At 39.7% G+C, this 26,542-nt stretch overlaps 1 protein-coding gene and 1 long non-coding RNA gene across 2 annotated transcripts in view; one reads left to right on the forward strand and one right to left on the reverse strand.

The window, feature by feature from the left end:
- lrrc4ca (leucine rich repeat containing 4C, genome duplicate a) overlaps positions 1–26,542 on the reverse strand; it is a 1,033,148-nt gene that overhangs the window by 385,327 nt on the left and 621,279 nt on the right. The gene's annotated exons all lie outside the window — the stretch shown is intronic.
- On the forward strand, positions 1,298–25,504 carry LOC132397323 (uncharacterized). Its single transcript, XR_009513336.1, has 3 exons — positions 1,298–1,365; positions 22,909–23,057; positions 25,314–25,504. It is a non-coding gene; the product is annotated as an uncharacterized LOC132397323 (long non-coding RNA).

Here is a 26,542-nt window from a genome sequence, read left to right on the forward strand (position 1 = left end):
CTCTTAACAATCTCTACCGAGGAGCCATCGATGTTCAATGGGGAGTGGTCGCTCCGTGCCCTCCTGAAGTCAACAACCATTTCTTTTGTTTTGTTCACATTCAGAGACAGGTTGTTGGCTCTACACCAGTCCATTAACTGCTCTACCTCCTCTCTGTAAGCTGACTCATCGTTCTTGCTGATGAGACTCACCGTGGTCTTTTCATCGGCGAACTTGATGATGTGGTTTGAGCTGTGTGTTGCAGCACAGTCGTGGGTCAGCAGAGTGAACAGCAGTGGACTAAGCACACAGGCCTGGGGGGCCCCTGTGCTCAGAGTGGTGGTGTTGGAGATGCTGCCTTCGATCTGGACTAGGGTAAACTGACCAAGTGAGAATGGAAACATCTCATACTACCATATATCCAATTTTGTTTCTAAAGGTTGTTAAAGGCAGAATGTTGCTTTGTTCTGCTCTGATGCTTGTCTTCTGTTTTGTTGGATGTCAGACTTCTGTTGAGACCCAATAAACCAGTGATAACCTTGTGATTGTATAAGTGATATTATTATTCCAGGAGAAGATGTACATTATGTGATATGTGCTAATTCGGAGCATGTCATGCCTATAGGTGAGGGAATGTGGTACACCTGGAGTGAATGGCCTCATTTCACTTTCTTTGTGAAACAAATAAAGTGCCAAATTGACTGTAATTTGACTTTTGCATCACCAATCACAATATAGTGTTTGTTAAATTTGCTTATCCTGTTGGGTTTGGTGTCAAGATGTTGTGCACGTCCTCTCGGGTGAATGTTGTGGTTAGTCTTAGGATGTGTACAATTGTGATAATATTAGATTTAATCATCCATGTAATATGTACTCTTAGTTTTAAGCAGAAAGAAGAGTTTCATGTGTCTCTAAACTGTCAGACATTCAAGGGATGAAATGTAGCTCATTAGATTTTGTAAAATTGAATGAATGCCTGCCAGCTCAAGGAAAATTTAACTCTTCCTGATCTTGTAGCATGTGAGGTCTGTAGAGAAAACACTGAGAATGTCTGTCTGGTGGTTTGATTGCTGGATTCGGGCTTACTGTTTGTATGGAAAGTAGTGACAATGGGAAACCAATGAGCAAGAGTCTAATGTCTAATTGAATTATGAGGGCATGCTGTAAGCTGTGTTAATGAACACAGGACGTGTTTGAAAAAATAAACAAGCTGTGTTAATGGCAAGAGAATAAAAGTTCAAAGAGTTTGACTTGCTTTTCAAGAATTTCTTTGGACTTCAACCGTGACAAGGATTGCAATCCGTTACTGGGACCAAGGGGCGTTTTCAAAAGTGAGTGGGAAATGAAAATCTCCCGATCGCAGCTATCAAGTGGTGACTAAGAATTGTGAGCCCAGAATTTTTTGTGACTTCCTAAGTAGTATTTTGTGTGGTTTACTTGTGCTATCTAGTTTATGGTAATAAACTAGGCTTAATTTATTTTGTTGTGCTTGTACACTTAGCGCTACGTCTCCTGGAGTTTAGGTTTGATTAACCCAGCCCATGACAGCTGGCAGCAGAATATGGAACAGGAGGCCTGAAGCTCTCTGGGAGTTGGATTGTTTATGGATTTGGGGGCAAGTGAAGTCGTTCTCCCTGTTTCTCTCAGTCTCTCTCTCTCTCACACACACACACACACACACACACACACACACACACACACACACACACACACACACACACACACACACACACACACACACACACACACACACACACACACACACACACCACACACACACCACACACACACACCTGCTCCTGCTCCCATCTCTAGCTAATTAAGTCTCAAACACACATTCACCATGACTCTATAACAGCACAACATCATTCACTCAGCAGGGCGCTTTGTTGCTCATTCCCTGACACTTCCCACATAAGCACTCTCACTCCATGACAATGTCACATAATCATCGAACAAAGTCATCATGATGACAACTGAGCTACTTTTTAAAAATGATCACCCATTGTAACAAGGAGCCTGAGTTTTATTGAGAAATAATAGATAGATAGGATGGACTGTGAGGAATATTGAATGATAAGTATGAAAAGATGAATCCTGACTACACAATTAACCCCAAGATCTTGCACTTTATTGTCCAAAACGATTTATCTGTGCTATAAAACTTCTTTCTACATTCATTTATCATTTTACCTTGTGCTGCCTCAATGCACTATGTAATGATTAGATCTGTATGAATAGTATGCAAGGCCTTTTCACTGTACCAGAGTACATGTGATAATGATATATCAATTTAATTTCAATTCCATTTGAAAAGGTATTTGAATAAACATTCGAAACATTCATAAATGGGATTAGTATTCAGAAGAATAAGGAGTGACTTCATTGAAACCTATCGAATGGTGAAAGGCCTTGACAGATGGATGTGGAGAGGATGTTTCCTGTGGTGGGAGAGTCTTAGACCAGAGAAGACAGCCACAGAATAGAGGGCCATCCTTTTAGAAAGGAGATGAAGAAGAAATTTCTTTAACCAGACAGTGGTGAATCTGTGGAATTCTTTACCACAGGCAGCTGTGGAGGCCAAATCTTTATGTATATTAAGGGTATAGATTGATAGATTTTTGACTGGTCAGAGCATGAAGGTATAAGTAGATATGGCAGGAGATTGGGCTGAGAGGAAAATTGGACCAGCCATGATGAAATGGCGGAGCAGATTCATTGGGCCAAATAGCCTAATACTGCTACTAAATCTTAAGGTCTTATGGCATAGATGGGTCTGTGATGGTTGGTATGGACCTGATGAATTGAAGGGCTATATCTCCTATGGCATATGACCCTATTGAAGGATGATTTGATGTGACTAACCAGGGACTAACCTCACAAAGCTAGTGAGGAAATGCTCATCAGGAGTCTGTTTTGGAAAGAAACATAACAATCATATAAGGAGGTATTCAATGACCTTGGATGAATACTTAATAATGCATTTGATTAACGAATACCTAGACAACTTCTGCAAATTTTGTTTGATCCTGTTAAGTTCAATAATGTCCATAGAAACAAGAGATATAGGAGCAGAATAATGTCATTTGGCCCATTGAGTCAGCTTTGCCATTCAATCAAGGCTGGCTATTTTTAAACCCCATTCTCCTACCTTCTTCCTGTAATCCTTAATCCTTTACTATAGTCTCATTTGAAAATGCAGACAGACCTTGAGCACAGAAGCCCATTTGGCATATCAGCGAGTACAATATGGAACAATAGTCATAGCTTGGGCCTCAGTGCTTCCAAAAAGTCTTTGTGAAGGAAATGCAGCATTAGAGCTGAACAACATTAAGCTTCATGCAGAAACCTCTATTCCACCTACCACTGGTCCTTGAGACAGAAATGTATCATGCAGCAAGGCATGAAATATGGCCTGCTGTTTCAATACATAGTATCTTGCAGCTTCATTGCAATATGGATGTCATTCTCACATTTCCAAAAGCATTTTAAATCACTGACTGCTCTGCCAATTGGAACTGACTCATCATGGCGTCACTGTGTACTGCTGGAAATTTCCCGAGGAAACCCTGTTCTATTGTAAACATCATTATAAACCTTGAAGCAACCACAAGAGCCACAACCATTGTCAGCATTTCATCATCTTGTTGTGAGGGAGCCTGACAGTAATCATCTGCTGCTGGCAGAGCTGATTGTTTTCTGAAGCCAGGCTCCATAAATTAGATTCTGTTACTCCACTGCCCTTCTGAAATGCCCCCTTACACACAACAAGTCTTTGAATGACATTTTAAATTTATCCTATTAGTGGACAAGCATCATTTTAAAAAGCAGCTTTATAGTTCGTCGGCCAGGGTACAGGACCAACAGCACCACCAACATGCTGTTGTTTGTATCTTCCTTAACTTGGTTAAGGAAGGGGAAGGAATCGAGGGACAAAGTGTACAAGCAGAAACTGTATTCAGTTAAATTAAATGGCCTCAGTCGGCGTAAGCTGCAGAAAGAGAATAACAAAACCTTTAATGAAAGGATTGCAGTGGAAATTTACTGAATTAGTTAATCAATATTTAGTCACCACTCACGCCTCTCAATAGTTTTCTACATGGCCTTGAAAACCCATCACCCCACTGCTATTCTTCCTGAATGCCCATCAGAAGACTGCTCTGGTCTTTGTTATGAGTAAAAGCTGTCTTTGCATGATGATCACAATGAGCCTGTGCCCATGATGTGCCAGCTACCAAGTGTGAGAAGGCGGCTTGGCAGTGTCTGATAACCAAAGGCTGCCCGAAAAATCTTTAGATCCTGAATGAGTACAATAGTTTCCATTCGTGCTCTACTGATTCTTATGACAAGCACATCTAGCATTGCCTTTGGTGGCAATGGATTCCACTAAATTCACCACCCTCTGAATGAAGAAATTTCTCTTCATCTTTTTATCAAGGGACATCCTACTATTTTGAGGCTGTACCCATAGTTCCTAGACTCTTCCATTACAGGAAACATCCTGTCCATGTCCATTCTCTCTAGTCCTTTTAATATTGAATAGGTTTCAATCAGATGCTCCTCTCATTCTTCTAAATTTCAGCCAGTACAGACCCAGGGCCATCAAAACACCATGGCATTTAAACACTCATCTAGAAACTTCCTAAATATTGTGAGATTTCTTATTTTCCATCATCCGCTTTGGGAGTGCCTTCCAGTAACTAACAATTTTTTAGTGAAAAAGAATCTTCATGTTCCCTGAAATCTTTTACTTCTAGTTCTAGGCACTTCTGCTAATAGGATCAGTTTCTCACTATCCCCCTATCCATGTCTTTTGCTGTAATTTTGTTGCTTAGCTGATTCTCGAGGCATTCAAATGGACTTCCTATGGTAAAAAGGCATCACTCTGTACATGACTTCACAGCTTACATTTAACCCAACTTGAAGAAGCAACCTGCAACTGAAAGATCTGTTGCAGTAGGGAGTAGCTCACTATTCACAGGAAATTCTGGACTCACGATCCAATAACTTACCGTTTCCAGCTTATGCATTTAGAATGATTACTTGACTGTTAGATACAGCATAGCCTTCAGTACCATTTATTTCATAACAACGTAAGAGAGGATAAAAGCAGGAAAAAAACCATGCAGGCAATTACTTTACAATTGCAAATTGAATGCAATACTTAACTGAGTCATTATATTGCAGTATGGTTTTAAAATCAAACAACATATAAGAATTATTATTATGAACTGTCATTCTGTATAGGATTAGTTTAATACAGTGCTCATCTACACATGACTAAATATATGCAAATAATGTCCACTACCAACAGTAACCGTGTCTGTTTCATCGCTGCTTGAGAAATCAATTGACTTAAAAGTAAATAACAATTTCTCAGCCTTCTTTTGTACCATGACAGCTATTAAATCCCTTGCTTAATACTCTGGACAGAATGTTGAATATGCATCTTAATTTAGTGACAAAGTTGATTTGTAGAGTCCAAGGAGAGCAACACAGTGCTGAACCAGGGACCTCATCAGCTACCACACATTTATATCTGTCTAGAGAATTTATACCAGCTTGGAAGTGAGTTGAAGAACTAAAATAAAATAATTGTTACAAGTTTTGGAATGTGCACAAGCTGACCAAAAGAATTAGAATTCATGGAGTCCAGGGAAGAATAACGAATTGGAGCTAAAATTTTTGAGAAGCAGGGTTGACAGGGTCTCCTGTGATGGAATGGTTGTTACCAGTGGGCTTCTACCTGGAACACTGCTCAGTTCATAATACCAATTATTGAGTTAGATTTAAAGCTACAAGTCATCATAAAGACATTGTCAATGTTAGAAAAAGTGGTTTTGTGTTTGAGAGGAAGAAGGAAAGCTCAGGACTTCTGGAAGGTGTAGAGCTCCTGGACAGCTGCACGGCCAAGTTACAGATGGACCTCATTGGTGAAGCATTTAGAAATGGACATCAAGGCATAAGAGAAGACAGTAAGTGAAGTGATACTGAGTGGATTTTGGAGTGCCTGCCCACACATTTTTAAAAGCAGTAGGAAAAGAAAGTACAAGAAGAATTGCTTTGCCTTATTAGCCAAAACATGGCATACAAAATCAGAGACATTCTGTTAGAATGTATTTGCATCAGAGCTTGAGCATGCTTTAATGCACTTGCGAGGGTGCAGATGGAATTGACAATACTGTCAGTTTGTTTTCTGTATGGTATAGAGTAGGCTAAGAAATGATTTAATTGAGATGCATAAAGCAACAAAGAGCTGACATGAAGGAATAAAAGGACCAATTTCCCTTTGTAGGATACTTGTAAAACAACGACACAGGTTCAAAGAAACTGGCAGACAGTGCAGAGAGGAAATGCGAAAAAAGGGTTAGACATGAAACAACCCAAAAGACATGCAAATTACCAGAAGAGACCAAGCTAATGTTTGATGTTTGACACCAATTATGAAGTAATTTCTGGTAAAGTAGCAGCATGCTCAGATGTTGCAACCACTCCAGGTCCAATCAATGGTGTATCCATTCATCTTTTATATCTTTTTTACAATCTCAAATCACTGCTGGATACTAAGGCTACGTCCACACTATGCCGGATAAATCCGTAACCAAAGCTTTTTCTCTTTGTTTTTACCCTCTGTCCACACTAAAACGACATTTTCGGCCCCCGAAACCGGAGCTTTTCAGAAACGCTTTCCAGGGTGGATATTTTTGAAAACGCTGCTCAGGCAGATCAGTATGGACAGTGTAACCGGAGACCTCTGAAAATGCTGTCAGACGGTAGCGCGCCATTTCATTGTTTTCTTGAATGCAACCTAACAATTTCAGAACAGACAGCAACGAGACTGAAGCCGGAAGAGTTAGAAATGTACTCACCAAATAATTTACTGAATAAATAAGTATACTGTACTCACTTTGCCCTGTTTTCTGTCCTTGCTCATTAGAAAGTGGTTTACCTATTAATGCAAGTACTTCTCTGACAATAGATGTGTAACAGCCTAATGTAACGTTGTATGGAAATGCAAGATAATACTGATGCAGACATGTTTTACACATTTAACAAAGTGCTTTATTAATGCAGCAGAGTTAATCAGCTTTTCAATGTTTGTCGTCAGCCATGTCATACAGTCCATGAACTCCCCATCGGTTGCCTCCATACGCTTCAGTATTTGTTCTTTTACATTTAAATCTTCCTGCGCAAGAGCCAACAGCTGCCTGTCATTTAAGTTTTCCTTGTCTGTAACTGAACAAACACACACCGTCTTTCACAACAAGATTCAACACCAAACATGTCACTTTTTTCGGTAGATGTGTCCTGCGCATGCGCAGTAGGAGGAGATTTGACGAAATCTCCGTTTCAATGTGGATAGAGATATTTTTAAAAACGCATAGTGTGGATGCCTATCGTTTTTATGCAAAACTGGCATTTTCAAAATTATCCGGTCTAGTGTGGATGTAGCCTAACAACATCAGGATCTGCAAGATTATCCCATAAGTGAGCTGCTCAATCACAAAGGAGCTGAAATTATTGCATACCATAGTCGTGTTGTTGCCTGGATTTGTTGCGTACCATTGTGGTGTCAAGATGGTGTGTGATGCAAGTGATTGTCTTGCGAGCTTGTATTGTGATCACAAGACCCCGTTGGACACCGGTGACATAGAATATGAGTTTATTGTCATGACCAATAGCGGGGGAGTTGCGTTGCCTCGGTTGTGGCAAGGTCTAGGTCCTCACCATGGAGTCGGCTGTTGTATGGCTCAGGGGAGGAAATAGATGTCAGAGATTGTGTGGGACAGTGCAATGGCCCCTGTGGGTATGCTGGAATCTGTAGTAGGTCAGCTGGGGTGGGGGGGGGGGGGTCCTCCTGTCTGTGCTGCTCTTCAGTGTTCGCTCAGTAGAAGAACAAGCTGCACCAGGACAATTTACCAGCAATCTACAGTCATGCCACTCTGGGACTTGGCCAATATTATTTTTGTCATCTGTGACTATGCTTTTCTGCAATCATAACCATTATAGTGTGATGTGTGCTGTTGGTAATAATGTTTTACACCTTGGCTTCAAATGAAAACTATTTCATTTGGCTATATTCATGTATGATTTAATGATAATTAAATTTGAAATTTAACAATGGCCATAACTGAGATCCATTCAGATTTGACAATTGGAGATGGCAAAAAAACAAAATGTTTGTACATGCAGCAAATTCCTGTTTCTTTTGATATTAATATCAACCTTCTAATTAAGATCTGTTTCATTATATGCGTGTGCTCTACTTATGGTTTTCCTATGCACAGAACAATTCGATTCCAGCGATAACAAAACCTCCCTCTGATGCCTCCATGAATTAGTTCATCATGAATATAGAAAACTTGGGACAACATTCTGTAAACATGCTCCTGGTTGTGAGGAAATAGCAATTTTTTTTATAAAATCGCATAATATATGGCAGAAATGTTGGTATGCATTTTTCTGTTACTTTACCAGTCATTTTCTTGCCCCAAACGATCTAAACTTTTGAATCAGAATGAGTAACTACTGCCTTTTTAAAAATATTGAACAATAAATCAGGGCACAAAAAGAGCAACATTTGTGGATTAGACCATGCAGCTGCTGAACTTCCAACAACAGTGGCAACAGCTCACTGATTGTGTCATTATTCTTATACTCAGGAGAGAGCCACCGTAAGGCATTTCTGCAGATGAGAAATCAATAAGCAAGATAAACAGAACAGTGTGAGGTAATTGAGCAGAGATAAAAGACTTGTCAGTCATTGTAAGCAAAGCAATAAGTGGTGATCTCATGGTCCTGTCAGAAAGGAATAAGTGCAAGCAATTCATCCAACATCCAGGGTATAAACTCTTTCGCCGGTACTTTCATCAGTATGCAATTTCCTCTTGAGCTAAATGCAAGTTTTGGGTCAGGAATCATTACCAAGACGATGTGTCTCAATCAGAAACATTTGATCGTCCATTTTCCACCTTAGGGGTTCCCTGAGCTGTCGAGTTCCAAATGCTGCTTTTTGTGTGATCAACCAAAGTAGAAGCAGATCTCTCTCTTTACCTTGTGGAACTTCCATAATTAAAGCAGTGACGAGAAACTGAGCCAAAAGTCAAAGGTGTTCAGCATGCTGTGAATTCAAATTCATGTCACCGTAAATAAGCTGCACTTTCAGGATGTAGAAGGTTTTCCTATTCATAGTAATATGAGCCTCATACCATGCTAAGTATAGCAATGTGGTTTTTTTCTTATAAGAATAAGAAATGCTTTAATCTACTAAATCCTAAGGAATCCATCAAATCAGGGTCTTCAATGGTCCATTCAAATATAAGTGTGGAATGCTAACAGGTAATTTGACAATTGCATAAATAAAGGTGTTTTGGAAAACAAGCCATAATAATTTGCCTATGCATGAATACACAGCAAATTAATCTGATAGCATCTCCTCAGAGGCTTCCCAGATTGCACTGTTGGCATGAAATCAGTAAGCTATGAACTTTCATTCGGGAACTCACAGCTAGTGGATGGAAAGATCATCCAATGCTTTGTCTTTGAAAGACTGCTTGCTGAGACAAAGCTCATGGGTTAATGTTGGGAAGTATGCTTTAGTCTAACGATGCTGTTGAATGTCTGATGATAGCCTCCTACTGGTATCCTACAATCCTGCTTAATCAACCTCTCGCTCTAGCATCCTCCAGCTGTCCCTCTCTTTTTCTCTCTGATAAGAATCATGGGAAGTCCAGTGAAATCCACTGCATGGCTCTCAGAGCCACACTCAGTTCATTCGCATTTAATTCAGAAGACTTCCTGAGAAAAGATTGTGTGAACTGCTGGAATCCAAACATATCCACACTTCTCTAAAATCAATCTCTGTGCAAACATCTTGATCTCGACAAACGGGGCATCTCAGACACTTGGGAAGGTTTTAAACCCCAGGATCCTTTGCAGATAATAAATGTAGCAAAGTTTAACGATTATCACTGAAAACCTTCTGGTTATTGACAGCATTATATACATGGCCTCTGATCAGCCCTGTAAAATACAGAAGCGCACAAAATGCACTCAGGAAAAAAAAATGGAAATTTATAATTGGAACTTCACTGTCCTGCACTGTGCAATATCAATGGAACAGTCTACATAATACAGAGACAGAGATCTGCTACAGTTGGAGTAATAGGCATTTTTAACATCTCACACAGTCAACATATCCAAAGAGGCAGAAGGTGGCCTTGAATAGCAAATGTTTAACAGGAATGAACAATGATAAACATTACTTTCAATTGAAACCACAGCAAATCGAATGCAATCTCAAAAACAACGTTTGAGTTTTCAATTTAAAATTGAATCATACAAAAGACCTTCAAATCAGTCTCCATAGATCTTACATACTGGAACAGAGAGTTGTTGCCCTTGACATCAAGGTAGTATTTGACCAAATATGGAAACTAGAGACCAAAATATTGCAAAGGAAAATCAAAGAAAAAAAATACATCACAGACAGAGTCATAACCAATTCAAATTAAAATGATTGCAAGAGGATTATCATTACAGGCTTGGTACATACAGTATCTTCAGGCATTCATGGGGAAAATAATTTGAGCTATCTTATTTTTCTATCAGCACTAGGGTCAGAAGTAATATTAAATCATCCATCCCATACACAGCCACCCCCAATAATGGAACAACCTTTGCTTTGCAAGTTGTCTGGGCAATCTTCACTCTCCTGTCATACAACCTGCTGAACCATATCAGGTGGATTGCGAGAACGTGGCAGGAGAAGATGCAGCCAACTGATTGTGCAGTGAATTTATTGGGCCTCCTACACGTGACAGGCACTCTCTTTTGGCACGGATTATCGGGTGTGCACTGTTTTCATCTCGGTGGTCTCGATTCGGAGCCCACACTGTAAGTTGCCCAGCGTGTGCCATGGCTAACATACTCTACCTCAGTAAAAACATTTAATTGCACTGCTCTGCTGTCGTACCTAAACTCCATGCATATGTAACACCAGTCAGCATGACACTCAAATGAGATAAACATTTTATTTCTTTTGCTGTTGATTTCCACCTTTTTTCACTTTCACGTGGACATTTGGTTCTTCCCTTCTATTTCTCCCTGTCATCATCTCAAGAAGTAAGCAAGCATCAAACACCCAAATCAAGGCTGAAAACTCTTAGAGCTATAGCTAATCCAACCCAGAAATGTCCTTTCCATTTCCCTCTGCAAATACAGCCTGTCCTGCTGAGTTCCTCCAGTTTCTTGTTTGTTGTATCAGATTTCCCACCTGCAGTCTTTTGTGTCTTCACTTGATCTTACCGGTCCTGCTGTATAGGTACAATTTCATTCTCCTATTCCCTCTGTATCATTAACTTTTCTGTTAATTAACATTCTCTTTGCCATAGTTGAGAGAGCACAAGCACATCTCATCCATTTCATACTGTATACAACCATGAGATTCATTCTCTCTCTCTCTCTCTCTCTCTCTCTCTCTCTCTCTCTCTCTCTCTCTCTCTCTCTCTCTCTCACTCTCTCTCTCTCTCTCTCTCTCTCTCTCTCTCTCACTCTCTCTCTCTTTCCCTCCCTCCCTCCCTCCCATACAAGGATACAATGCTCTGGTCATTGCTTACAAGACCTACAAGGTTACATTACAAGACACTTCTAAGATGTCCTCTTTGGGACCATTCCCTTTGTAAATGCCCTTCTGTCTTCACCACTCATTCTTTCTTATAGAACCTTTCTTGTAAGTACATGTGTTTCAATGCCTGCTCTTTCATCTCATCCCCTCACACCATACAGGAACCCAAACATTCTTTCTAGATGAAGCAGCAATTTAAAATTCAATGTTAAAAATAAATTAAAAAAATTCCAAGGAAATTTAATATCAGGTTACAAATATGTCACCACATATTATCTTGAGATTCGCTTTCTGCAGGTATTCACATTTGAGCAGAGAAATACAATGGAAACTATGAAAAAGTACACACAAAGGTTAACAAACAATCAATGTGCAATAGAACATAAACTGTCCAATAAATGAGTTAACAAATAATAATAAACAAATAGGCAGGTAAATAGACAAACAGGCAAATAAATAAATAAATAAATAAATGCTTACATACATGCTGAGAACATGAGTTATAGAACCTTAAAAGTCAGTCTATAGGTTATGGAATAAATTCAGTCTTGAGGTGAGTGAAGTTTTCCATGCTGGGTCTGGAGCCTAAAGGTTGAAGGGTGATAACTGTTCCTGAAATTAGTGGTATGGGACCCAAGACTATTGTACTTTTTTACCAATGGCAGCAGTTTGAATCATATTTTGCTGATCTTGTTTGCTGCATTCAGTTCTCACAGTGTGATCTTCATGATATTGCAGAAACCCAATTCATATTGTATGACTTGCTTGTGGAAAACCTGCATTCAGTCTGCAAAGCTGACCCTGAGCCTCGTGTACTTTGCCATGCAAATTCTCCATCCCATTGTGATCTTTTCGCCTGTGGTTTCCTGCACTTTTACAATGAAGCCCAAGGTGAACTTAAGGAACAGCACTTCCTCTTCTGTGTGGGCATAATTCAGTCTTCTGATCTCAGTAATGGACTCACCATCTTCAGGTAACTCACTTTCTCTGCAGCAGGAAAATGGCAGTTCTCCCATAAAACATGTACCTGTAGTATTGCCCCAGTCTTTCTTTCTCCATTAGCATTCCCTACTTCCAATGTGTTCACAATATTTTTCTCTAGTATCATCATCTCAACAAAGTCTAAATATTTCATTCTTAAGATTTCTCACTAACTTTCCCAATTAATCCATCAATCCGATAACTTTATTAACACTTCATATCTATAGGAATCCTGACCTCACCTATCAAAGATAAATGCTTCATTGTATCCATCACTTCCCCACAGTCTCTGCTACTTTAACTTGCATTCTCTATTTCCCAGTTGTGACAAAGCATCTTCAATCCATCACACTGATCGTTTCTCTTTTCCCAGGTCTTGCTTAACATCCAGAGTGCTTCCGGCATTTCATTTTTTTTATTTCTAATCTCCAGCATCTGTAGTTTTGTTGATTTTTACAGAATTGTAGAATCTGTTTTAGTATTCCCCTAAACTCATGTCTGTGTCTGGTATGGTCTGTGGATCCTGTGACGTGGCAATAGCGTCTTTGAATAAGTTCTCATTCTACACAAATGAGAGTTTTGTATTAGAGGTTTCTGTGTCCTTCCACTTTGGTGTACATTTCCCATTGGAAAATCAACTAGAATGTTTACTCTGGTGACCGGAAGAATCTGCTTGATTCATCTGTACACTGTGCATTGACTGTTGTCACTTGCATCCCAAGAAAAGATGAAATATCAGAAATTTCAGTAATTTTTGTAATCGCCATTGCTACTGGCAGTGATGTCCTATAGGCAATGCTGTTATGCTCCTGAACTTAATTACAGTCTCATTGGAGAAGTGCGGCTTTTGGAAACATTCCTCCTCAGATGAGTCAAAGAGGAATGTCAACATCTATGCCAGCTGCTAGGGAAAGGAGATCAGGCATTCCAGCTCTGCTGGAAATGTTCCCTTCCACCTTCCTCCTTCATTCTTCTTGTTCCTCTTCAAATAAATTCAATCACAGGATAATTCTCCCATCAATCTTACAATATAAGATTGTAGCAGTCGGAATTGAGGCAATAAGAGAATTGCACTGGGCTTTATTACTCATGTAACTAGGTGAGCTGATCACGCAACTTATTGACAGCAAGGAAGTCATGAAGAGCACATTGTCATGGAGTTTAATGTTGAAGAGAAGCTCTTGTATACCTTCGATCCTGGCTGGATTCTTAGCATTGATCAGATAACCAGAGAACCCTGAATCAGATTCTTGCCAAGCATTAGCCATTTCCCTTGACTCAGCAACTTCACCAGTGATTCTACTCCCTTTTTCAATCACCATCTCAGATTTATAGCTTCAGAGCTGATTGACTTTCCCACATCCTTCACTAAACAGTTACTTCACTAATTTACTCACTAATTTATGACTAAAACCCTTACGTTCTTTCATCCATACTATACCAAATTACGTCAATGTTGTCTTCCAAATTTATTAAGCTCTAGGTCCCATCTGAAATCTAGATCAGCTTGAAACTATCTGAGCTACTGCCTTTCTTAACTTCACATCCCATTGTTCTACTAGAAGCAATACAAGCAAAGCTTCAAAGATTCAAGGGTTAATTTTATTGTCAATGCATGCATGTACTAAACAACTCTGATATTTCCCTTCTCCAGGTAGCCACGAAATACAAAAATTCCATGGAAGTTGTTAAAAAGGCCATTACTCCCCACACCCCGACAAGAAAAAGAAAAATTACAACTCACAAGCCCCAAATTCCCCACCGCCACCCCTCTCTTGCAAAAAATAGTGATGATAACTTCAAATCCCAGCCCATTCCTCACAGAAAAGAATAGTGACAATAGCATCAAAACCCCATCTCCCACACACAAAATCTGACATCACACATCAAACCCCAAATCTCAGACTCTCCTTTGTATGAAAATTAATTTATCGTCTACCAGCCAATCAGCTTCAAGAAAGAACACTAAAAACCGAAGGTGACCAATAAAAAGTGCAGTCCAATAATCACATAAATCTCAGAATATCGAAAACAGTTTTTAAGGAGAACAGCTGCCCATACTCAGTCTGTCCATGAAGAGCAACCTTCATGCCAGGTCAGAATGCAAGCACGGCTGAACTGCCTACAGACCCTGTGGCCTCTGTTGCGAGTGACTGCTAACCTCCTCCGTTTTCAGCTCAAAGCTTTAATCTTCCTCGGTGCTTTGAGATGGAATCATTCATGACCCTGCAACCCATCTCTGGTCTTTTCCACCAGTCAGCTCATGTTCTCAATCCTTTTTGGGTTCCTGTCTCTGCTCTTCTCCACAAGGCAGCTATCTGGACACAGCAGAGTGCTAGATCATTTGATTAGGTTCAAAACTGCAACTCACGGACTCCAACAGTTCCATAACACAATCAAGACCAAAAAAAAACAAGCAGAAGACGTAGAGAAAGTAAAATAATTGAAAAGTTCGGCTATCTGTAAGATGTCACCAGAGGAACCGTTGTTAGTTAGCGCCATCTTGACCAGAAGTCTCAACTAATTTACAACCACAATGAAAAGTAAAAGCTGATCTGCAGAAATATGTTTGTACTCAAAATCCTAAAATGCTATTGAGTGAATTATGTGCTAATTGTAACATCAATCAGTGTTGGTTTATCTTCTGATGAAAAGCTCATCTCAGAATCAGAGTTACAGTTATTCAAAATACTTGGTGGGACCCAAACACACCACTTAAGGTATAGTACCTTATGTCACAGATGTCATAACCCATGTGAGATATTATACTGAGTCCACCGCTAAAGTGACTGGATAAAGGTATACAGATCCAATCATTCTGCTCCACCCAATCCTGGAATAGGGAAGTGTGGCATTATCAGATCATATTGGTGGCCCTGTCGCAGCTGATGTACCATTGAGGTCCACTCCCTCTAAACCCACAGAACATAATTGCCAGGACTGGAGAGTAACTGCCTGGTCAAAGTTATCAAGCATTGCCAATGAGCTTAAAATATCTCTTGCTCTTTTCAAAATCACTCTGATAGATGAAGATGAAGGGTTTCTACCTACAAGGTTCAATTAAGTAGCAACCACGACTCAGATCCCGTGAACACCATTCGGCAGTCCGTGGGCTATGGACCAATTTCACAATTTAGTCCTGATTGGAGTAAAGAAATGGAAGTCCATTTGACAAACAATCATAATTACAATGTTAACACCTCAACTAAAGGGAGGACACAGTGCCTCGGACACTGGCAAATGTTATACTTCCAGGCAATCAGGGCAGCTCATATGGTGATCTCAGACAGAGGGCCAGGACAGAATAGAAAGAGATTATTGTTATTTTTCACACTGATTTCCTACCCTGTTGGTGTGGTCTTTCACTGATTATCTTACGTATTGGATTTATTGAGAATGCCTGCAAGAAGATGAATCTCAGGGTTGTACATGGTGACATATAAGTAAGGCACTGGTGAGGCCTCACGTTGAGTATTGTGAACATCTTAGAAAAGATGTGCTGGCATTGGAGAGGGTGTAGAGGAGGTTCACAAGGATGATTCCAGGAACAAAAGGGTTATCAAATGAGCTACACTTGATTGCTCTGGTCTGTACTTGCTGGAATTCAGAAGGATGAGGGGGAATCTCATTGAAATCTTTTGACTGATGAGAGGCCTGGACAGAGTAGATGTGGAAAGGATGTTTCCCATGGTGGGAGAGTCCAGGATAAGAGGGCACAACCTCAGGATAAAGGGGCACAATTTCAAAACAGAGATGCGGTGAAATTTCTTTAGCTAAAAGGTGGTTAATTTGTGGAACTTGTTGCCACATGTAGCTGTGGAGGCCAGGTTGTTGGGTGTATTTAAAGTAGAGATTGATATGTGCTTGATTGGACATGACTTCAAAGGTTAAGGAGAGAAGGCCGGGAACCAGGATTGAGGTGGAGAAAAAAAAGTATTAGCCATGATTGAATGGCAGAGCAGACTCAATGGGCCAGATGGCCTAATTCTACTCCTATGTCTTATGGTCTACTCTGATAATAAATTACTTTGAACTTTGGTCTACTAATCCTTCCAGTGAATTCAAGGATTGGATGGCATTTCCAGTGCTGATTGTAGATAGTAGAGTCTCAGATGCATGTTGGAGGGTAGAGATCAACTAGAAAAGACCAATATTGGCAAAAACATGTGGTCTGCTTGTCAGTAGTCACTGCCGCTTTCCATCTGCTTCTGAGACTTGCACATGGTTACAGTCGGTATCTTACTGCAATGTTGACAAACACATGTTTGGAGGTAGTTGAAGAAGCATGCAAAGATAAATTATGTGACTGACATCACTGAACCAGACTGAATCCTTTGGCAAAATGAAGGCATGCATTAATGAGCTCATTAGGATAAATGGATTATATAGTTAATGGACACTGAAAGTAGATGCTCACACAGAATAGAATGAAATCCTGAAGTAACCATATGAGACATGACAATAACAGTTAATTTAGAGTAATTATGCAGAAGACAGAAGTGGTTAGCTTATTATGCAGTACTCTGTCCACTGTATATTCTGTACCATCTGGTGGGATGTTAATTTAAATTATTACTACTGTTTGCATTGAATTGAATTAAGTTTTTTTACGATAAGAACAAACAATAATTTGATTAAGAATGGTTTCAAAGGAGAAGCCTTCAAGAACTCCAAATGAAACTGATGGACACACTAGACCTGAGGTAGCACAAGCCAACAGAAGCAAACCATGCTAAGGTGATGGGTTGTATAAACGCAGATGGCTCAAAACCTTTAACGGATTGAAACATAAGATAAGAATTTTACTTCTCAGATTAGTGCAAGAAAACAAATGAGAGGTAGGAATTGTGGAAGAGTAGGAAAGAGATGTTTGTAGAATGTGAAGGATAAGAAGATGGGAAGAAAAGTACTGGAACATCAGGTTGGTGGTGAGAGAAATACTATAAAGGAAGAGAGGAAATTTGCAGTATTTATAATGAAGGTTATTTTGACAGTGACTAAGCTCAGGAAAAACTGTGATCAACCGTTTTAGTTAAAGCAGAGGGTATAGAGAAGGTTAGATTTATTGTTTTTATCAACATGCCTTCTGCCATGCTGATAAAAGCAGTGGAAATTTCATCTAGTCCTAAATAAAATGGAACATCAACTCAAAGGCAATGTAACATTGGGACAAGAAATTCAGGGCTTTGATCTAATGAGCCAGTTGCTTCACTTTTTCTCTACTCTTTATGTTTCAGCGCTGCCATTCCTAAGTTTTAGATATTCATGTTGATTCAATTTATAGATCATAATATTACTCTCAACCAATCAAAATCAATGAGAACCAATGTTAAACATTAGTTTTAACTGACTGAAAACCAGGAAATGATGTAAAAATATAGTCTCAAAATCTTTTTTAAATTGATATTTTATACAGTCTCCTGCCACAAGGTCTCACTCAACAGGTAAAGAATAATAACCATATTAAATCAAATTAGAATGAACTTACAATACATTGACAACATACATTGAGAAATGGCTGATACATTATTTTCCTGATCAAACAGACGATTGACTACATCTATGATTTGTTAAATATTAAGCTCCCAAGCAGGGAGTAATTAAAGAGTTTTTGTTTTCTAGTGTGTTATGGATAAATTTTCTTTCCATTCCAATGATCTGAAACTTTCTATCACCTTCCAAATACAGTGCTTCCCATTCTGCTACAGAACTGCAGTGCTTTTTATCAAAGATACAAATTGTATTCAATGTCACCTTGAACCTAACCTTGCCCCACCTGTATTAATCTAACAGCAACAGAATTAGAATCAGAATCAGGTTTAATATCACTGATATATGCTATGAAATTTGTTGTTTTTAGATAGTAGACATGGTTAAGAACACCAATGTTCTTCAGTGCCTTGCCATTTCTGCCCAGTCTGGTGTGATTAAAATTGCCTGGTTGTATTCTTATTTATACAAATTATGTTGACCCAGGAGATATCCTTGGCACTAATCTAGTTCTCATTTGTATGCAACCAGGTGACCATTGTAATTTTCTTTTGTTCTAAAAAATACACTTATGTATTCACCCAGGTAATGCAAAAATAACTGCCTGTGCCTTTACGAGAAAACAGTGATGTCATTATGCACTTGCAGAGTAGACAGAAAGAGTTACAATGTTCTAGAAAGACGGGCAGTGAGTGCTGGGAATAGTGTTTTCCATGCATGCTGAGGAAAGACTTAGTAAGGTATCAGCACTGGATAGCATGGTTGTTCAAAGTTTCATACTGGCCTCATAGCGTGAGTGAGGAGAATTTGTTTCAGGGACCAGTCTATACATGCTTTTAAGTTAAACACATGTGTGCTAAAAATTGCCACTACTATATTGGTTTTGTATATTTTGTTTTATTTATTTTTATATTACATACGTAACTCGTTGATACACAAATGCGTGGACCAAAATTAAGCTGAGATTGTAAAAGCCGGAATGTTTTTTAAAAATTTATTTTGTTGTTTTTATTTTGATACTCTCTTTCTGCATTAAAACATCTAAAACAGATAAAGGAATTAAAGATCCAAAAAAGTTTTGTTGTCCTGAGTGAGTATTTTCTCCCAAGCCACAAAATACATATTGGGAAGTATTAAGCCATAATTTTCAATTTTCATCTCAAACTTAATTTCAGAGTTTCTGACACCATTTTTCTCCCTGACAACTGTCTACTTCTTCCTTCATACTACTGACCAAGCACGTTATCCACTATTTGGTCACCTTTCAATGACTCTTCTAAACTTGCCTCTCTGCACTCCATATTTCACTGTCTCTTTCATCCATTACATCTTCTAGTAACTTAACTTGATTTCCTCTCCAACAAAGCCTTAATTTTCAAACTCTCATTATCTGTTATTTCATTTCATCTGTCTTTACCGCTTTAAGCTACTTCAGCATTACAACCTGCTGAAAGAAAATTGCCCTCCTTTGACAAACAAGAGAAAAGCTACAGATGCTGGAAATCCAAGTAACACACAAAAAGTGCTGGAGGAACACAGCAGGCCCGGTAGCATCTATGGAAATGAGTATATTCGACATTTTAGGCCAAGATCCTTTATCAGGACTGATGAAGAGTCTCGGCCCAAAACGTCAGCTGTTTACTCTTTTCTATAGATGCTGTCTGGCTTGTTGAGTTCCTCCAGTATTTTGCGTATGTTGCTTGCTCTCCTTTGATCCAAGTTTCTAGATAACCTTCACTTTCAGTTTCTCAGCAAACGGTGACGGCATCTTGAGCAGTCAAGAATCTGAACTCAGGCATTCTGTTTCAGCACTTTGTTTGTTTCCATTCCCTTCTTTAGGATGTTTAGTCAGACTTACCCTACTAACCGAGGTTTTATCGAACATCATGTTCTAATAACGAACACGAGAAATTCTGCAGATAATGGAAATCCAAAGCAACACATATGAAATGCCGGAAGAACTCAGCAGACTTGCCTGACCTACTGAGTTCCTCCAGCATATTGTGTGTGTTGGTTGATATGTTCTAATGTTTTCTCATATTGATTTGTTATTGAACATTGTCCAAATTTTTTTTTTTATTTCAGTGAAGTACTGGACATGCTAAGAAAATACATTCTATTCTTGGTTTATCCAGAATGGCTTTATTAGTCAAGTCAAGTCACTTTTTATTGTCACTTCGACCATAACTGCTGGTATAGTACACAATAAAAACAAGACAACATTTTTCAGGACCATGGTGTTACATGACACAGTACAAAAACTAGACTGAACTATATAAAAAACAACACAGAAAAAAAAGGTACATGACTACAGACCTACCCAGGACTGCATAAAGTGCACAAAACAGTGCAGGCATTACAATAATTAATAAACAAGTCAATAGGGCAGTCAGGTGTCAAGCCCAGGCTCTGGGTATTGAGGAGTCTGATAGCTTGGGAGAAAAACATGTTACATAGTCTGGTTGTGAGAGGCCAAATGCTTCAATGCCTTTTCCCAGACGGCAAGAGGGAGAAGAGTTTGTATGAGGGGTGTGTGGGGTCCTTCAAATACTGTTTGCTTTGCGAATGCAGCGTTTCGTGTAAGTGTCTGTAATGGCGGGAAGAGAGACCCCGATGATCTTCTCAGCTGACCTCATTATCCGCTGCAGGTCCTTGCGATCCAAGATAGTGCAATTTCTGAACCAGGTAGTGCTGCAGCTGCTCGGGATGCTCTCAATACAACCCCTGTAGAATGTGATGAGGTTGGGGGGTGGGAGATGGACTCTCCCCAGCCTTCGCAGAAAGTAGTGACACTGCTGGGCTTTCTTTGCTATGGAGCTGGTGTTGAGAGACCACATGAACAGGTGAATTCTCTGCCAGGTGAACACCAAGAAATTTGGTGGTCTTATTGATCTCTACCGAGGAACCGTCGATGTTCAGCGGGGAGTGGTCGCTCTGTGCCCTCCTGAAGTCAACAACCATCTCTTTTGTTTTGTTCACATTCAGAGACAGGTTGTTGGCTCTGCACCAGTCCATTAGCCGCTGCACCTCCTCTCTGTAAACTGACTCATTGTTCTTGATGAGACCCCCCACCACAGTCGTGTCATCGATGAACTCGATGATGTGGTTCGAGCTGTGTGTTGCAGCACAGAGTGAACAGCAGTGGACTGAGCACGCAGCCTTGAGGGGCCCCCGTGCTCAGTGTGATGGTGTTGGAAATGCTGCCTCCGATCCAGACTGACTGAGGTCTCCCAGTCAGGAAGTCTAGAATCCTGTTGAAGAGGGAGGTGTTCAGGCCCAGTAAGCTCAGCTTTCCAATCAGATTCTGAGAGATGATTGTGCTGAATGCTGAGGTCTATGAACAGCATTCAAACATACGTGTCTTTTTTGTCCAGGTGGGTTAGGGCCACATGGAGGGTAATGGCAATGGTGTTGTCTGTTGAGCAGTTGGGAAGGTATGCAAACTGCAGGGGGGCTAGTGAGGTGGGGGGCAGCAGGGTCTTGATGTGCCTATAAAACAAAGAGCCTATAAAACAACACACACTGGCTTAAGAAAAAATACTACGTGCAATTTTGTGTATGAGTAAGAACTTTGAAGTTTGCATATTTTAACGATGGCAGGAATGCTCATTAACACAAACAAAACAAGCAGGTGCTGGTTATTTGGTACTTTGAAACTACTCAGTTACTTAACATGAATGTAGCCTGCTAACTTAAATCCATCTACATTATTTGTATATCAACTGATACTCTTGGCCATCACAAAAGCTTAGCAATCTCTCCTGAACATAAATACTGTATTGCCCGAGTATTCACAGCCCTCAGAGTAAAAATGTTTTCTGAGAAAAACATTCTCATCACAGCCTTAGATTAAGAAACTCTGATCCCTAGATCTAACTCCCTAGACAGTAGAAATGTTGTCTCAGCTTCAGCCTTGTAAATTTTCTTAAAAATGTTATGTTTCAATCAGATCATCTCATTTTTCTGAATACCAGTAAATATCAGCCCAGACTGCTGAATCTCTGCTCCTGGGCCCATCCCCAACCTAGGTATTAGTACAATGACTGAATATTGTTCTCTACCCAAGCAGACCAAAACTGGACAGATTCTTTCAGATGTAGATTCACTAAAGATCAATAAAACTTCTACTTTCAAATTTCAACCCATTTATAATGAAGATGAGAAGTTTATGAAACACCACATCTGGAACCTGTCATCATGAAGGCAGGGGATAATGAATGACTTGCCATAGACTAAACGTGACAGAGAATAGAATTTTTCATTTGATCTATACCAGATATATGATTAAGTGTATTCCTATACCTGCACATATCTCTTCCCTCCTTCTTCCCTTCACTCCCACTAAGATTGACATAATAGGTTTTTCCATGTCACAGTTACTGCATGTGGGAGTCAACTTAAAAAAAATTGAAGAGTGAGACAATCTACTGCTGCTGGTGTTTAATTACATACTATAAAACAAGTTATTTCTTTTCTTCATTGTCACTCTTTCTTCTTGATTCGCTTTTGTTTTCTTAATCATTCAATAGCTATTTGCCTCCTCACATCCCCCTCAATCCAGAAGGCCTGGATAAAAATAGCCTGGCATTTGTAAGAGATGCTGTCAGTGCCACTTGCTGGTGAGTCAGCAGAGGTGTGATTCAAATATAAAGTTAAATAGGTAGTTTTTAACATGTCCCTCTGGCTCTAACTGATGGAATCCATTGCTGTGTTGTGATAAAAAATCTGACTTATAAGGTGTTGAATCAGTTTATCCTATAGAAATAAAGGAGATTTATGTGCCAGACACCCAAGAGTCTTCAGGTTAACATGGCAAGTTCCTCTTGTTTCAGACTGCATGATGTTAGGCCGTGTTCCAGCTTTTACGACCAGGCACACCAGCCATGAAACTGTCACTGATGCAGCACTTCATAGGAATTGTAAAAGAACCAAAGGTACTTAGAAGGCTGGTGAAGATGAAAAGATACCTGCATGCAGCATGGTACGTGGAAGGCTGTGGCACTCAATTGTTGACAAGCAGAGTGGCTGCTTCACAGCTCTTATAACGCAGGTTCGATTCTTACCTCTGTTGCTGTCTGTGTGGCATTTGTGTTGTTGTCAATGTGACCACATGGGTTTCCACCATTTTACTCCCACATCCCAAAACCATGCCCGTTGGCATGGTTAATTGGCCACAGTGGTATAATCTAGGATGAGATGGTGAGACTAGAAAGAAGCTACAGGAAGTTGTAAAATTAGTCAGTTCCATCTTGAGTACTAGCCTCTGTAGTATCCAGGACATCTTCAAGGAGTGGTGCCTCAGAAAGGCAGTGTCCATCATTAAGGGCACCCACCACCCAGGACACGCCCTCTTCTCATTCATACCATCAGGAAGAAGGTAGAGAAGTCTGAAGGCACGCACTCAGAAACTCAGGAACAGTTTCTTCCCCTTTACTATCTGATTCCTAAATGGACACTGAACCCAGGAACACTACCTCACTTTTATTAGTTTTGTTTTTGCACTATTTTTAATGTAACTATTTAATATACTTAACATATACTTACTGTAATTGATTTACTTTTTTTCCATATTATCGTGCGTTACGTTGTACTGCTTCCCCTACCTTAACTAAGTTCACAATAAATGCCGGTGATATTAAACCTGATTCTGAATGTATGGAGAACATCAGGGAAAATTAAGTGATGGATGAGATTGCTTTGTGAGTTGATAATGACTCGATGGGCTGAATTAGACTTTTTCTATTTCATATGGAAACACAGAAACATAAACAAAATTGTTGGATACAGAATATCAAGGAATTTGGGAGTTGGGTGGGAAAGTAGATTTCATGACTGGATTGCACATAATTTACAGTGGAATTTCAAAGTCTTGAATGGGATATGCTTTCAATTATTTGTTACTTTTTGAATTTTATGTTTGCTTTCCTGTATTTACTTTTTTATTGGATTTTAATTTGTCCAAGCAGCTGAGATGGTCAGAAGCAGATGGAAAATATTGTTAGATTTATGTGTGTGCTTATGCAGATGGAAAGATTGGTCACACATAGCCCAGTCAGCAAGGTTTGTTACCTTCCACTCTCCTTCTATTCCCGTTCCTCCTTTTCTTCTCTCTCCTGATACTCTTCCTTTTCTTCTTCCATCTCTGCTCAATATATCACTGGTGGTAAAGATGTACAGCATCCAGCGAACTGTCATGAAACTCAGCTCCTGCTCTGCTAGTCCCCATAGGGACTTTCCACAGCAGCACAGGGAGCTAAAACTCTGAACTGAACTATTGGTGTTGAAATGACAGTAGGCCTCAGACTTGCCTACAGTGGCAAACAAAATAATATTGAATTTACCACAAGAGTTGGAAGCCCAATACTGACTGGTTCTTGGGCTAGGTGAAGATGCTGGATGTGGTTAAAACTTTCAGATTAGATTCTGGGACAGGCATTCCTTCCTATACTTCCCAGGTTCTGGATTATTATCACTGACATATCAATTTAATCTATTTAGAGATACTGGACAGAACATCTGCAGGAACCAGAACCTAGTGATTCTTGAAAGATCATTACTAATACCTCTACAAATTCGTTAGTGACCTCTTTTAGAACCCTGGGGTGTACACCATCTGGTCCAGGTGACTTATCTAGCTTCAGACCTTTCAGTTTCCTAATAACCTTCTCCCTAATAATCGTAACTTCACAAACTACTGCCCCTTTACACTCTAGAACTTTCGGCATACTGCTAGTGTCTTCCACGGTGAAGAGTGATGCAAAATACTGATTCAGTTCATCCACCATTTCTTTATCTCCCATTACAACCTCTCCAGCATCATTTTCCAACAGTCCAATATCCACTCACACCTCTCTTTTACACTTTATGTATCTGAAGAAACTTTTGGTATCTTCTTGAATATTATTGGCTAGCTTACAAGGGGTGATTGATAAGTTCATGGCCTAAGGTAGAAGCAGTTAATTTTAGAAAACCTAGCACATTTATTTTTCAACATAGTCCATTCCTACGTTTACACACTTAGTCCAGTGGTCAAGGAGCATACGGATCCCTTCTTTGTAGAAGTTGTTGTCTTGGACCTCCAGAAAGTGGTCCACAGCAGGGGTGATTGATAAGTTTGTGGCCTAAGATCGAAGGAGATGAGTTATACAGCTCTCCTTACATGCTTGTGCAGTTCAATTCTTTGAGTGAATATGCAGTAAGTTTGAAGTTAATAACTTTTGTGGTATTTCTGTTTCAGATAATTGAAAATTGCAAGTGAGCACTGTCTGAGAAAATGGACAACATCGGCCTTCGTGCAGTCATCTGCTACTTTGGTCTCAAGGGCTTATCACCCAAGGAGGTCCACAAGGACATGGCGGCAACACAAGGAGAGGGTGAAAAATAAATGTGCTAGGTTTTCTAAAATTGACTCTTTCTATCTTAGGCCACAAACTTATCAATCACCCGTCGTACTTTCATATTCCATCTTTACCTTCTTAATGACTTTTTTAGTTGCCTTCTATTGGTTTTTAAAAGCTTCTCAATCCTCTAACTTCCCACAAATCTTTGCTCTATTACCTGCATTCACTGTGGCTTTTCTGTTGAGTTTGACTTCTCTTGTAAGCCATGGTTGAGTCACCTTGCCTTTAAAATACTTCTTTGTCTTTGGGATGCATATGTCCTGTGCCTTCCAAATTGCTTCCAGGAATTCCAGCCATGGCTGCTCTTCTGTCATCCCTGTCAGTGTTCTTTTCCAATCAATTTTGCCAGTTCCTCTCTCATGCCTCTGTAATTCCCATTACTCCACTGTAATACTGATCCATCTGACTTTAGCTTCTCCTTCTCAAATTTCCGGGTGCATTTGATCACATTAGTATCACTTGCCCCACAGGACTCTCTTACCATAAGCTGTCTAATCAATTCTGGCCAATCCAGAAGAGCTGATCTCCCTCGTGGGCTCAACCATGAGCTGCCTCGAAAAGCTATCCTGCAGGCATTCTAGATATTTCCTCTCTTGGGATCCAGCAGCAACCTTATTTTCTCAATCTACCTGTATATTTAAATCCCCCATGACTATTATAACATTGCCCTTTTGGCATACATTTTCTATCTCCCATTGTAAATGTAGACCACATCATTACTACTGCATATAACTCGCATCAGGGTCTTTTTAACTTGGAGCTCCTTAGCTCTATCCACAACAATTTAACACCTTCTGATGCTATAACTCTTTCTAATGACTTGATTTCATTTTGTTACCAGCAGAGCCATGCCACACCCTCTGCCTGCCTGCTCTCCTTTCAATACAATGTGCATCCTTGAATGCTAAGCTCCCAGCTATAATCTTCTTTCAGCCCTGATTCAGTGATGCCCATAATATCATATATGACAATTTGTAACTATGCTACAAGTTCATCTACTCCATATATTGCATGCATTCAAATATAACACCTTCAGTCCTGTGTTCATTCTTTTCAAGTTTGCCTG

Source organism: Hypanus sabinus, chromosome 7 (genome assembly GCF_030144855.1).
Source record: "Hypanus sabinus isolate sHypSab1 chromosome 7, sHypSab1.hap1, whole genome shotgun sequence".
Classification (NCBI taxonomy): domain Eukaryota; kingdom Metazoa; phylum Chordata; class Chondrichthyes; order Myliobatiformes; family Dasyatidae; genus Hypanus; species Hypanus sabinus.